This window comes from Lycium barbarum, chromosome 4, assembly GCF_019175385.1.
Source record: "Lycium barbarum isolate Lr01 chromosome 4, ASM1917538v2, whole genome shotgun sequence".
NCBI classification, from domain to species: Eukaryota; Viridiplantae; Streptophyta; class Magnoliopsida; order Solanales; family Solanaceae; genus Lycium; species Lycium barbarum.
This window is the reverse complement of record NC_083340.1, coordinates 68,815,133-68,829,197: the sequence shown is the minus strand read 5'-3', so window position 1 is coordinate 68,829,197 and position 14,065 is coordinate 68,815,133. Positions and strand designations below refer to the sequence as shown.

General features: G+C 38.0%; 1 long non-coding RNA gene across 1 annotated transcript; it reads left to right on the top strand.

Moving 5' to 3' along the window:
- The first annotated feature begins 898 nt into the window (after positions 1-898).
- LOC132636069 (uncharacterized) lies at positions 899-4,735 on the top strand. Its single transcript, XR_009580966.1, has 3 exons — positions 899-1,048; positions 4,000-4,074; positions 4,478-4,735. It is a non-coding gene; the product is annotated as an uncharacterized LOC132636069 (long non-coding RNA).
- Positions 4,736-14,065: the final 9,330 nt, after the last annotated feature.

Sequence of the window (14,065 nt, the reverse complement as noted above, 5' to 3'; positions counted from 1 at the left end):
TGCTAGATTTTTCCCTCTCTTTTTTCTAGGGGTGGGCATAAACACCGAAAACCGAAAAACCGAACCGAACCGAATTAATTCGGTTTTTCGGTTTCGGTTTTTCGGTTTTTCGGTACGGTGTTCGGTTCCGGTTCACCGGTTTTTCGGTTTTTCGGTACGGTGTTCGGTTCCGGTTCACCGGTTTTTCGGTTTTTCGGTTTAACCGAACAGTGCTGCTGCTACAGTGCTAATTGCTCATGTCTTTTCCAATTTCCAGTTTTCTCAGTTTGCTGCACCCCTTCTAGTTATACTTTATTTATGTTTGCTAATTGCTATGAATAGTTCTAGTTATACTTTTCCAAGGATACTACTGATTCTAAAATGTATAGTACCTTTATGTTAATTATTTATTAACGACAGAGGGATGGTGTAACAATTGAGCAAGGTTTGGACTGGTTCTGAAATAGAAGCTTAATTAATTAGATATTCGGTGTTGATCCTAAGCTTCTACTGACTTTTTCTCTTTTCCCCCATCGTGTACATTTTCGTTCTTTATGTATTGCATGATCTAGCTTACATCTTCGCATTATAGAATCGGTAAGCATATACTTAAAAACAATAAAATAGCTCATTTTTAATTAAAAAAAAGGTCCATTTTACAAGTAGAAAATATCTCATTTTAGGCCCATGCAAAAAAAAAAAACCGAATTAAAAAACCGAAACCGAACCGAACCGAATTTCAAAAAACCGAACCGAACCGAACTAATTTGGTTCGGTGTTCGGTGTCCACTTTCAAAAAACCGAAACCGAAAAAACCGAACCGAAGTTTGAAAAACCGAACCGAAAAACCGAACGCCCACCCCTACTTTTTTCCCCAATACAAACACCCCCCCTTCCCTCCCCTCCCCTCCGCCCCCACCTCAACACTTCTCCCCACGTAGAATAAAAAAACCCTTAAGCGATGCTCTTTTCCTGAATGTCATTCTCTTTTACATACAGAGGATAAGTGCGGCGAATTATAAATATTGTGACGCACTGCGACTTAGAGTTTGTTCTCCTTCATGTGAAGGTAAATTTAGTTCTCCGTTAGTCTCAGTGGTGGATTTTGATAGTCCTTAATGTTAGCCGGTGCATGTTGTCTTTCCTTTTCCATCTTAATTTTCAAATCAAACTTTACATGGGGAGCATGAGTTTTGGTTGGGATTAGTTTAATTTTTTATTTCCCTTTTCGAGTAATTTAAGGACCCTATCCATTGATCTGGTGGGTGTGATAAAAGTTCAATCTTGAAGTGAAATTCTCTACCTAGGGTTTTTGTTTTACTTTTCTTAAATTACCTTGATATTAAATAGTTCCGTCGAGCTTCCTACACCTTAATTTCACTATAATTATGCATTATCTCTGTCTCAATTAACTTATTTAGGTTTCTAATTTGTTATTGATCTTCAATATTTGTATTATTGCTCGTCGTGTATGAACAAGCATGACTCTTTTTTTTTCTTTTTCCTGTTGGCTATTCAGTGTTCCATTACATACTCCTTGAGCCGTATCCAAAGCATGTAGCTTTTTATTGATACTCTTTTGTAAGTAGAGGAAGAGGTGTCATTGACGTTTTGAATCCGGAAAGGGGTTCATTCTCCAAACTTAGTACACTTACCCCGCTAACAAAAAAGCGATATCTCCCTTCTAATTTTCTGAGCATTGCAAATCATTCTTTCTTGTTTTGACTCTATTGGCTCTTTTCCAAAACATATTCTCTCTTTTGTGATTTGATCGTTTGCGGCTGTTTGTGCATATTTGATTAAAATTCGTTCGTAGACTTTTTACAATGCCAAAGGTCTGAAAGGTAGTTTCCTTTTGTCTTTTTAATATTCTTCTAGTTTTCTAATTGTTGCCTGATGTGTATTTGACATCCTGATTAAGAATTTATTCTCAATTATGTGAATATCGAGTTCTTTCTTCTCTGCTAGTATGTGATCTCGTGTATTTATTTGGCATTCTAGAATACTGATTATTGCCTCGTTGAAAGTGTATATCATATGATTTGATTGAAAAGCTGAATAGGAGTTCTTTTTCTTAACATTTAGAGCTCATTTCGATCTATTATTCTGACTCTTCTATGGCTATTGTCTAGCTTGAAATAGATCCTACTAGTTAGGAATATTAATTTCAAAAGAAAAGTTTCTATTTAGCTGAAGTTGTAGTATATGTATTTTTATTTATTTGATATAATCTCAGTCCGTGATTCATGTTTATGCTCTCTTTAGGGAAACAGATGATTAAAATAATTTATTGTTCTGCTAGACATTAGTGTGATTGGTCCAGCTTTATTCAAAAATATGCTTGAATCCCACCCCGCTACCTATTCCTTTGCTTTAAATGTGATTCTACATGTTAATTTTCTAGAAGTGTTGATTTAGAGATGTATCTTTTTGGTAAACTTTGTTTACATATAATTGAATTGAATGTTGTTTCAAGATTATTTGGATGGAGAAAGATTATTTGGATGGAGAACAAGATCTCTATTTACCTTCCTAGAAATTACTCAGACACTGGTGGTGGCATCAAACTTGTGTGACTTGGGATCTAAATGAATATATTAAGGAAGTTATGTTTGAAAACTATCATCTACGAACCTTGTACTAAGAAATCTTCATGATCTAGTTAACTACTTTCTTGAATTACTGGTTTTCTACCAGTCGTCTAAATGCTATCGGCATTTGCAGCCACGATGTTATTCTCATTTATGTCTCAGTTTCAATCTCAACAGATCTGATCCTCAAAATGTTAGTTTTTATCTAAGTATTTTTATTTCATCGCTGCTCTGAGTCAAACATGGATTTTCCGTCAGTAGGCCTTCCTTGTTACATGCTTTCAAGGTTATGCCTTACCTCTCTTTTATATCGATAGTTGGTATTTTCTGAATATGTTTATTAGTCTGAGTTTTAGGCCTGTGTTTAGTTCAATGCTCTACTGTGTCTACTGTGCTGCTTGCTATATCTTCTTGTGTAATAGAAATCCTGTTTTAGGAGTCGCATTCTTGGTGTGCAGCCCTTAGTTTGTCATTACACGATTAAAGAATTTGAGTCATTTGTTGCAATTGAGGTCTTTGTTGTTGTGAGTTTAGCAAATGAAGCTTTAGAGTATTAAAAATGCTTAGAAGAATGAATAGCTGATGTGGCTTTGTCTGTACAGGAGTTTAGGATCTTTTAATACCAAATGAACAGAAGTAAATAGGCTATGGTTAATTATGTGCAATATTTCCATGATATATAATAATAAGGTTGGTAGTTAATCTTCTTTTTCTTCATTGCAAGGCAAATTAATTATGTTGATTGTGAATTTTCTGATACTATGAACAATTGAATATCATTTTTTTCTATTTGTAGTCATAATTACTCTATCTCAGTTATTAAAACCAAAATGATTAAATAAACTTACTCTTACCTGGATTTTGACCAGAAGCATGTCTCAATTAATTACTTCTATATCTGGGTAGGTTGTTGTATCTGGTTGATCATATTTGTTCTATTTTGGTCTCTCCATAAAAATATTTATATGCTAATTGTGTGAGACACATCTCTTTGAGCCTATTAAAAGAGTTGTCACATATTGAATCCCGCTTTCGCGAGAAAACAGGGTGCGACAGCTTGTTTATATGTTTCCTCCTTTTGAGGTTTGTCACGAACAAGTTACTTCAAGACAAAAAGTTTGAATCAACTTTCTTCTTCTGAAAAGGTGTAGTAACTCATCTAGCTTAAGATATTTAATTAAGATCGTAAATTGGCTGAAAAGTTTGATTGCATTTCAGGAGCTACATTTTCTTCTAGATGGCATTTGCCATTTTTATTTATAAGTCTGCTCACTTAGATATGTTAGAAGCTATTATTTTTATGCAAAAACAGATTATCCAGCCTGCAATGCATTAGTAACATGTTATTTTCTGCCCTAATACTATGTCCAGCATCAGGCCTGTAAGACGTAATTTTTGATATCATTTGTTCATTTACATTTCCTTATAGGAAACACTTCTCATTTGAAGAATTTGGGGCAAACTGAAGTGTTTAATAACCTTATTCTGGAACTTCAAGAAAGAGGTGAGGCTTCTTCAGTTAACTCCTTATACGACTAAGTTTCTGTACGAGACCCTGTATATCTCATTCTAAAACTAGAGGTTCTCATTATTACTGCAGGAATTTTTCATCTTTATGGCTATCATCTATCATGTTATATATTGCTAAAATTGGTATTTTGTTGGTTTTTATTAGCATTTTCCTACTCCTAAGCAGATTATTTGACCATTGTCGTTGAATGTTTTGGTAGCTCTATTTTTGTGTTCTTGCGGCTCAATAGAGAATGTGAACTGGACTAATTGTATTTTTTTTCATAGTAGTAATTTGTAGTTTCTTGCCTTGCACATCTTTTGGAAGGAAAAGAGAAAAAAGTACTAGCTATTATGAGTTTTATGACTCAACTGACATGAACTTTTTAATTTAACAGATTAAGAATTTGAAGTTTGAAGAACCCATCTTTGGAGAAAGTGCACAGCAAGTTGAGGCAGCTGAAATGTTAAAGAACAACTTGAAGGATTAGTTGAACCTATTTTTTCTTTCATTTGGAGTTGTTTAAAGATGTTCTGCTTGTACATTCTACATTCCTATTTTCTCTTCTTTTTGTTAGAATGGACAAATATAATGTGATGCTTTATCCCATTTGTAAGTAACTATAAAATTTTATATTCATATTGATTCTTTTGTATGTTCTGGATCTGTGTATCAATATGAAAGTAGTATTTAATTTTTATGTAGTTTTACAGTGATAACCATGTAACTGTCATAGGATAAGATATGCAACTATCAGATATTTATTGTTAAAAGTACTAACGACTGGATTTATTGCCCTTGTTAAAGGTTTCAACGACCGGAGTGAACAATTAGCGAGCGGAAAATCCAGCCACTAAAAAGCATACTAATGACCGGATCTTTTGCTGTCGCTAGAGGTTCTGTAACGACCGGTTTGAAATCCGGTCATTAACTTTTAACGTCGGAGCATTTAACGGACGACCGGATTTTTTCTGGTTGCTATTGGTTAGTAGCGACCGGATTGTGACTTTTAACGACCAAATTTTCCCTCGCTAAAGGCCTTTTTTCTTGTAGTGATGGCTAATGCTAGAGAAAATCGGACAGCATATCCTTTATTTATACGACATTCCTCCATATCGTAATTCAACTCCCAAACGTCAACAATGCATTCGCAATACCATAACAATGGCCGTTAATCATTTACGTTAACCACATTATCCACGTTTCTAGACTTACTTTCAATTACTCATATCCATGGCTATAACACACAACTATGTCCATTCACGTACATTGCTCATCTCATGTTCTCAACATCATTTATAACACATTTACATCACAATACATCAAGACTCATGACTCAATTCAAACTATTTCTCAAAATGTCACTATTCATAATTCATGACCCATTTTCCTATACTCATCTAATGTCCAAGCATTTTAACTCTTAAATACCTTAAACAACATATAAATACCATAAATCTTACCTTAGATGTTGTAGGAACAAGCTTTAGTTGATAATACTCCACTTGAGCAAAAACCCTAGTTTATCTCCATGAGATTTCTTGACTTGAAAGATCCTTAATGGGTTTGCTTACACTTGACTCACTTGTTTAATGTTGTTGATCACCAAATATCCTTGAATTCTTGTGGAATATATGTAGAGAGATGTTTTAGAGAGAAGGGGTGTGGAGTAGAAGTGAAATGAAATAACCTTGGTCCCTTTATTTAATGACTCAAAATCTGATCTTAACTGAACAACACAGTGGTCGTAAACTTGGTTTACGGTCCGTATTCCAGTTTACGGACCGTCCTTCATGGTCGTATTTAATCATAACAGAACCAGAAACTCAAGTTGAAACATGGTGATTTACGATCACGGTTTACGGGCCGTAAACCGGTTTACGGACCGTAAATTCAGGTCGTATTTAACCATTTGATCATTTGGCAGAAATTTGAAGTTTTGGAAGCCAAAATACGACATGGCAGTTTACGGACCGTATATCACTTTACTGTCCGTATTTCACTTTATGACCAACTGGCCAGAATGAAAACCTGCAACTTTTCACATCTCCAAACCCTATAATTATTCATTATGGAGCATAACCTATCTCTTATTGCAATTGCCATCGGAATCTTACTTAGGGTCGTCAAATGTCATTTCTCACTCATGGAAATATCGTATACTCGTACTTATCACTAGTTCATTCACTTGCGTATTAACGGAAGATTTTCCGAGGTGTAACATTCTTAATAGTCATGACCTACATGGGACCCATGGTGTCCATGTAACACTTGTTCCGGATTCACTCCTCTAACCCGAGCATACAACTAGGCCATATCTTCACCCCCGATCAAATGGGCCTATTCATATCTAGGTCTCATCCACACACCCGATCAAATAAGCCTTTTCATATATATATATATATATATATATATATATATATATATATATATATATATATATATATATATTTACTGTCACATCGCTTTTAATAATCGATTAATCATTTTGTACCTCAATTTCACCAAGAATATGATATTAACTCATTACATTATCAACCTGTGGGTCCCAACATATCAAATAGTGGCACTAAGCTCACATAATCACTAAATCAATAGCAAATAGGAATTTCAACCACACATCATGCTTAAAGACTAGACATGCTTTCTTCTATCAATTCCACAACACATATAATCAACTAATCAAAGTCTAACTCAAGTAGACTGTAGCCTACCTCAATTGTAGAGTTGGAACAATGCAGATTAATCTGCTATATCCTTTCCCTTTCGTAATGCCTCAGAACGCTCAAAGTCTAGCAATTAAGATGCTAAATAAGTCACAATAACTCTAGTCAACAATATCAAGCGACAGAACACCTTTCCCTTTTTCCCTATTCTAATGGATGAATGATTTCTAGGTGAAAATCAACCTAACCCTTTCCTTAACAACCACGAACTATCAATTTACAAGGCTATTTACTCAAATTATCTCTTATAAGCAGTTTCTATGGTCAAGCAACCATTTTTATGAAAGCCTAAGTCTCAATTCACTTAGTTCATGTCTCTAATGATTCAATTCTTGATTAGAAAGTGATAACCCAAGCCATTAGATGATAAACACACAATAACAATCATAACCCACCAACTATTGAAAGTCTATTAAGTTCTAGGGTTACTATTCCCAATTCTCCATTGTAGACCCACAAAATGGATGATAATCATAGAGATGAAAGCGTAAAGACGGAAGGAATGGTTGAGAATTACCTCTCAAGGATATGCTTGCCCTAGCTGAGAATTTCGCCCTAGGTCCTTGTTGGAAACTGTTTTAGAGTTTTATGAATAAAGAATTTAGAACTAAGTGTTTAAAATCCGGCTACTATCTCTCGTTGACCTATGCAGCGGTCCAACCATTGCGGCAGCGGTCCCGCTATAGTGGGCAAGTGCCCGCCATAGCGGACCATACCAAAACCGTCCCTCCGCTGCGGCGAGCTTGGTCCTGCTGCGGCGGCCTTGCTACAGTGGTCGAGTGCCCGCCATAGCGGACACCCTATTTCCCAACTGACCGTGGCAGCTAGAGGACCACTACTATAGCGGTCCCACTGCAGCGGTACTTCGCCGCTACAGTGGTCCCACTGAGGCAGTGAGCTCGCTAAATTCCACAATTTTCCATTCTACCACACAACACCTCATCCGAGGCCTCACAAACATAAACAAAACATGCACATTAATGCAAAAATACTATACAGATTCACCCGTGGCCTCGAAATCCCCAACGAAAGTCTAATTTCCTACGTCACCCCCCAATAGACTCAATAACATAAAATAATAATCACAAACAAACCAATTTTCCATCTCTTAAGCTTCTATATTTTAGTTTCTATTAGCTCGTTCTACCACTGGAAGGGTTCTATTTGGTAAGGCGATCCTAGATTTTTCATAACGATCGGGAGGTTCATTACATCAGATACCAATTAAAATACCGTTCGTCCCCGAACGGACAAGGATGAGGAATCTAGGAAAAAGGGTACCTGTCTCGGCAAAAAGCTGAGGATACTTGCTACGCATATCCGATTCTGTTTTTCAAGTAGCTTTCTCGACTGGGCGATTCTTCCACTGAACTTTCACGGAGGCTATTTCCTTCGACCTTAACTTACGGACATCTCTATCTAAGATAGGAATAGGGTCTTTTTCATATGTCAAGTTCTCATATAGCAAAACTGAATCCCAACGGATTATGTTCGAACCATCGTCAGGATACCTCTTCAACATCGAAACATGAAATACTGGATGAACACCTGATAAGCTCGGAGGTAAAGCTAACTCATAAGCTGCCTCTCCCACATGCTTGAGAATCTCAAATGGCCCAATGAATCTCGGGCTAAGCTTTCCCTTCTTCCCAACCTCATCATACCCTTTATGGGTGAGACTTTCAACAACACTTGTTCTCCCTCTCCAAACTCAAGATCTCGGACCTTATAGTCTACATACTTCTTTACCTACTCTGTACTACCAGAAGCTTAGCTTGAACCACCTTCACCTTTTCTAAAGAATAACATGATAAGAACTGATCCCAATGACCACCAAATTCTATGACACAATCCCGAAGCATATCCTCAAGAACCTGAATAGTTCGCTCGGACTGCCCGTTAGTCTGAGGGTGGAAAGCTGTACTAAGGTCCAACCTAGTACCCAATTCCTCATGCAGATGCATCCAAAACCGAGATGTAAATGTTGTGCCCCTGTCGGACACGATGGAAATAGGAACCCCATGTAGTCTAACTACCTCACGAATATAGATCTTGGCTTATTTCTCCACGTCATAAGTTATCTTAACTGAAATAAGTGAGCAAACTTCGTCAACCTGTTAACGATCACCCATATGGAATCAAACTTCCCAAACATCTTTGGGAGACCAACCACAAAATCCATCGCTAATCTTTCCTACTTCCACTCAGGAATGGGCATTCTATGAAGTGTACCCCCAGGTTTCTGATGTTCATACTTCACCTGCTGGCAGTTCAAACATTGAGCAACAAACTCCACTATGTCAGGCTTCATCGTAGCCCACCAGTAACGCAGTCTTAGATCTTGGTACATCTTAGTAGCATAAGGATGAATTGAATACCTCGAACTGTGAGCCTATGCTAAAATAGTCTTGATCAAATCACCCACATGTGGCATGCAAACTCGCCCCTTGATCCGTAACACTCCCTCTTCGTCTACCATGGCCTTCTTGGTCTCACCACGCAACACCTTGTCACAAATTTTACACAACCTAGCATCCTCAAACTGCTTAGCCTTAATCTGTTCCAAAAACGATAACCTGCCCTCAACACAAGCCAACACCCTGCCTATGTTAGAAATATACAGCCTCATAAAACTGTTAGCCAGAGTCTGAACCTCTCTAGCTAACAGACGCTTCGAAGAGATCAAACGAGCTAGACTTCCCATACTAGCTGACTTCCTGCTCATCGCGTCGGCCACCATATTTGCCTTACCAGGATGATCAAGAATAGTGATATCGTAATCCTTCAACTACTCCATCTATTTTCGTTGCGTAGAGTTCAGATCCCTCTGAGTGAACACATGCTGCAGGCTGCGATGGTCAGTGTGCACCTCACAATGGACACCATACAAGTAGTGTCTCCAGGTTTTCTGTGCGAACACCACTGCTGCCAATTCTATGTCATGAGTAGGATAGTTCTTCTCATGCACCTTCAGCTGTCTAGAAGCGTAAGCAATCACCTTCTTTTCCTCCATCAAAACAGCACCCAAACCAGAGCGTGAATCATCACAACAAACAACAAAATTCTTGCCCTCCATGGGCAACATTAGAATAGGAGCTATCATCAACAATGTCTTGAGCTTTTGAAAGCTCTCCTCACACATGTTGGACTACTAAAATAGTACCTCAATCTGAGTCAAACGGGTCAAATGAGAAGTAATAGAGGCAAACTCCTTCACGAACCGACGATAATAGCTAGCCAGACCCACGAAACTGCTAATTTCGATCACTGATGTGGGCCTTGCCCATTCCCTGACTGGCTGAATTTTCTGCGGATCCACCCTAATACCTTTCTACGAAATTACATGCCCCAAGAAGGAGACAGAAGACAACCAAAATTCACACTTAAAGAATTTAGCATACAACTTCTCCACTCGCAATACCCCAAAAGCAATCCTCAAATATTTCCCATGCTCCTCGTTACTTCTAGAATACACCAGGATATCATCAATAAACACTATCACAAAAGAACCTAAATAAGGCTTAAACACACTGTTCATCGAATCCATGAACGCAGCTGGGGCATTTGCAACCCAAAAGACATAACCTAGAAATCATAGTGTCCATACCTGGTCCTGAAGGCCGTCTTTGGAACATCTTCTGCCCGAATCTTTAACTGGTGATACCCTGACCTTAAGTCGATTTTAGAGAACACAGAAGCTCCTTGTAGTTGATCAAACAAATCATCAATACAGGAGATGGGATACTTATTTCAGATAGTAACGTTATTCAGCTGACGATAATCAATACACATATGCATAGATCTGCCCTTTTTAACAAACAACACTGGGGCACCCCAAGGAGAGGCACTCGGGTGAATAAACCCCTTACTCAAAAGATCGTGCAACTACTCTTTCAGTTCCCTTAATTTTGTTGGCGTCATCCTATAGGGTGTAATAAAGATAGGACGAGTCTCTGGGTCTAAATTAATCCGGAAGTCAATGTCGCGGTCAGGTGGCATGCTTGGCAAGTTCGCGAGGAACACATCCGCAAACTCGCGTACCACTGGAACTGAATCAATAGGAGGAGTATCTGTGTTGGTATCACTGATATGTGCGAAATAAATCTGATATACCTGGAACAGTTGCAGCCCTTGGTTGCGCTGGTACTGCCGCTGGTTGCGCTGGCACTGCCGCTTGTTGCGCTGGAACTGCCGCTGGTTGCACTGGCACTGCCGTTGGTTGACCTGGCAGTGCCGCTGGCTGAGCTAGTGCGGCTGTATCTCCCACGACCTAATTAGGATCCATTGGAGGCACGGGATCAACTGCTAGGACTCTGCCCCCGAATGGTGCTGCCCCTCTACCTGCTCCTCTACCTCCACCTCCACATTTGGCTGCTGCCACGAGTGTTCTAGCCATCTGTGAGAGAATGAAGGATAGTTAGATAACAATTTGAATCATCCAGATACCAATTGGAATCAAGAGCACGAAAGAAAGAAAGAAAGAAAGAAAAGGGATTTTTCCTAGTGTCTGGTAGCCTCTCGAAGATAAGTACAGACGTCTCCATATCGATCCGCAAGACTCTACTAGACATGTCCTTGTACGATGAGATCGATGACCTAAAGCTCTGATACCAACTCTGTCACGACCCAACCCGCCATGACTGGCACCCACACTAATTCCTAGTGGGCGAACCAATACGCCTAACTATCTACTCATTCAATTACATTTTTAATTAACCAATTCATAACAGTTAAACACAAGATAAATCCATAAATAGTCATGCGATAAAATAATAACGTGAATGCAAATGTCCTAACTATTACATCCCAAAATCTGAAAGTCACCGTACATAGACTCTAATCCAAAACATGTCTAAGGAATGTATACTGTCTGAAATAAATAACCATCAATGTCTGGAATGAAAATAGACATTTGGAAAAAGAAGATCTTCGGGCGGCCTGACATGGATAAAAACACACCCTCAATCTGTCATCAAATGGGCTCAATGCTAAATATGAGGTCGGGTAGCAATCTCTGGATCACAATCTGCACTCAAAAGAATACAACAAGGTAGTATCAGCACAAACACTATGTACCGGTAGATATCATAGGCCGAATAAGATTAGTATCATGCATGAGTCATAAAATCAATAAAATAGACAGATCAGTCAACAACATATAATCAGATAGCCCAACAACAAGTCAACCAATAATATTAACAATCAAGTCACCCAACGATATCAAAATCAAGTCAACGGAAGCAAACAATTGAAATAAGTCTAACTGCAATATTATGAATACTCAATCACTGGCCACTTGTGTACACACATGCTAATTGGTGTCATTGCCCAATAGTCATGACCTGCAGGGGACCCATGGTTTCCATGTACCACTCGTTCCGGATTCACTCCTCGAACCCAAGCTCACAACTAGGCCACATCCTCACCCCTGATCAAATGTGCCTATTCATATCTAGGTCTCATCCTCACCCCCGGTCAAATGAGCCTTTTCATAAATACACCTATTTACTATCACATCGTTTTTAATAATCGATTTATCATATTGTGCCTCAATTTCACCAAGAAGATCATATTAGCTACTCACCACAACATCATCAACCTATGGGTCCCAACATATCAAATAATGGCACTAAGCCCACATAATCATTGAATCAATAGCAAATAGGAATTTCAACCACACACATCAAGATTGAAGGCTAGACATGCTTTCTCCTATCAATTCCACAGCACATACAATCAACTAATCAAAGTCTAACTCAAGTAGACCGTAACCTACCTCAACATGCAGATTACTCCGCTATAGCCTTTCCCTTCTGTAATGCCTTAGAACTCTCAAAGTCTAGCAATTAAGATGCTAAATAAGTCACAATCACTCTAGTCAACATTATCAAGCCAAAGAACACCCTTTTGGGTGAATGATTTCTAGGTGAAAATCTACCTAACCCTTGCCTTAACAACCACAAACTATCAATTTACAAGGATATTTAATCAAATTATCTCTTATAAGTCGTTTCTATGGTCAAGCTACCATTTTTATGAAACCCTAAGTCTCAATTCACTTAGTTCATGTCTCTAATGGTTTAATTCTTGATTAGAAAGTGATAACCCAAGTCATTACATGATAAACACACAATAACAATCATAACCCACCAATTATTGAAAGTCTATTAAGTTCTAGGGTTACTATTCTCAATTCACCATTGTAGACCCACAAAAGGGATGATAATCATAGGATGAAAGCGAAAAGATGGAAGGAATGGTTGAGATTTACCTCTCAAGGATATTCATGCCCTAGCTTAGAATTTCACCCTAGGTGCTTGTTGGAAACTATTTTGGAGTTTTATGAATGAACAATTCGGAACTAAGTCTTTAAAATCCGGCTATTGTCCCCCGTCGACCACTGTGGCGATCCAATCATCGCTGCAGTGGTCCCACTATAGCGGGCAAGTGCCCCAAGCGAATTTTCCAAACCTGAGTAACGTTTTCAAAAGTTTAAAAAGAGGTAAATCAAATGTGTTTTTCATAACAACCCTTAAACTTGAAAAAGGGGATTGATAGTAGCAGTAACATTTTTACCAAACTGTTCGTCCTGCTTTCAAAATACAAAGTGCACACCTTTTTCTAAAGAGTATTCTGGACAAAAGATTTTTATGTAAATATTCGCCCAGGTTTGATATTAAATGTCATGCTTCATTTTGAAAAAACTGGTATATTTTGGACCAAGTCCACATGACAAGAACATTAGATTTTTTGGGCCGAAGCCCACAAAACTTATCATTTCAAAAGGTCTCTTTCAAATTGGGCTAAGCCCAGATTAAATGGTTTTTGCTTCAAAAACAAAGATGGTACATTTTGGGTCAGAGCCCATCACACCTTTTGTTTTCGAAAAAAATAGCGAGTAATTGGACTAAAATATTTTTCTCAAATAGACACTTATATTAATGTTGAAAATTCCCCTTTTAACTTCAAAATTGTATTTGGCATCCCAGCCCATTTTATTAGAGTAAGTCTCAATCCATTATCTTTTCAAACGGCCCAATTTCAAACTCGAATCAAATCCTTTTAATAAGTTCGAAAAAACACCCTTCTCATTATGTTTGAAATATATTCGTAATCGTAAAGCGATAAGTGAGACATTCTAAACGTGTATGTGGTCAACTCGAAAGCTAAGTGGATATTAAGCATGAATTGAAATATGTACACTTCTTTGCCAATTTTTATAATAACACCAAAACAACTCTTTTTGCTCCTTTTACAAA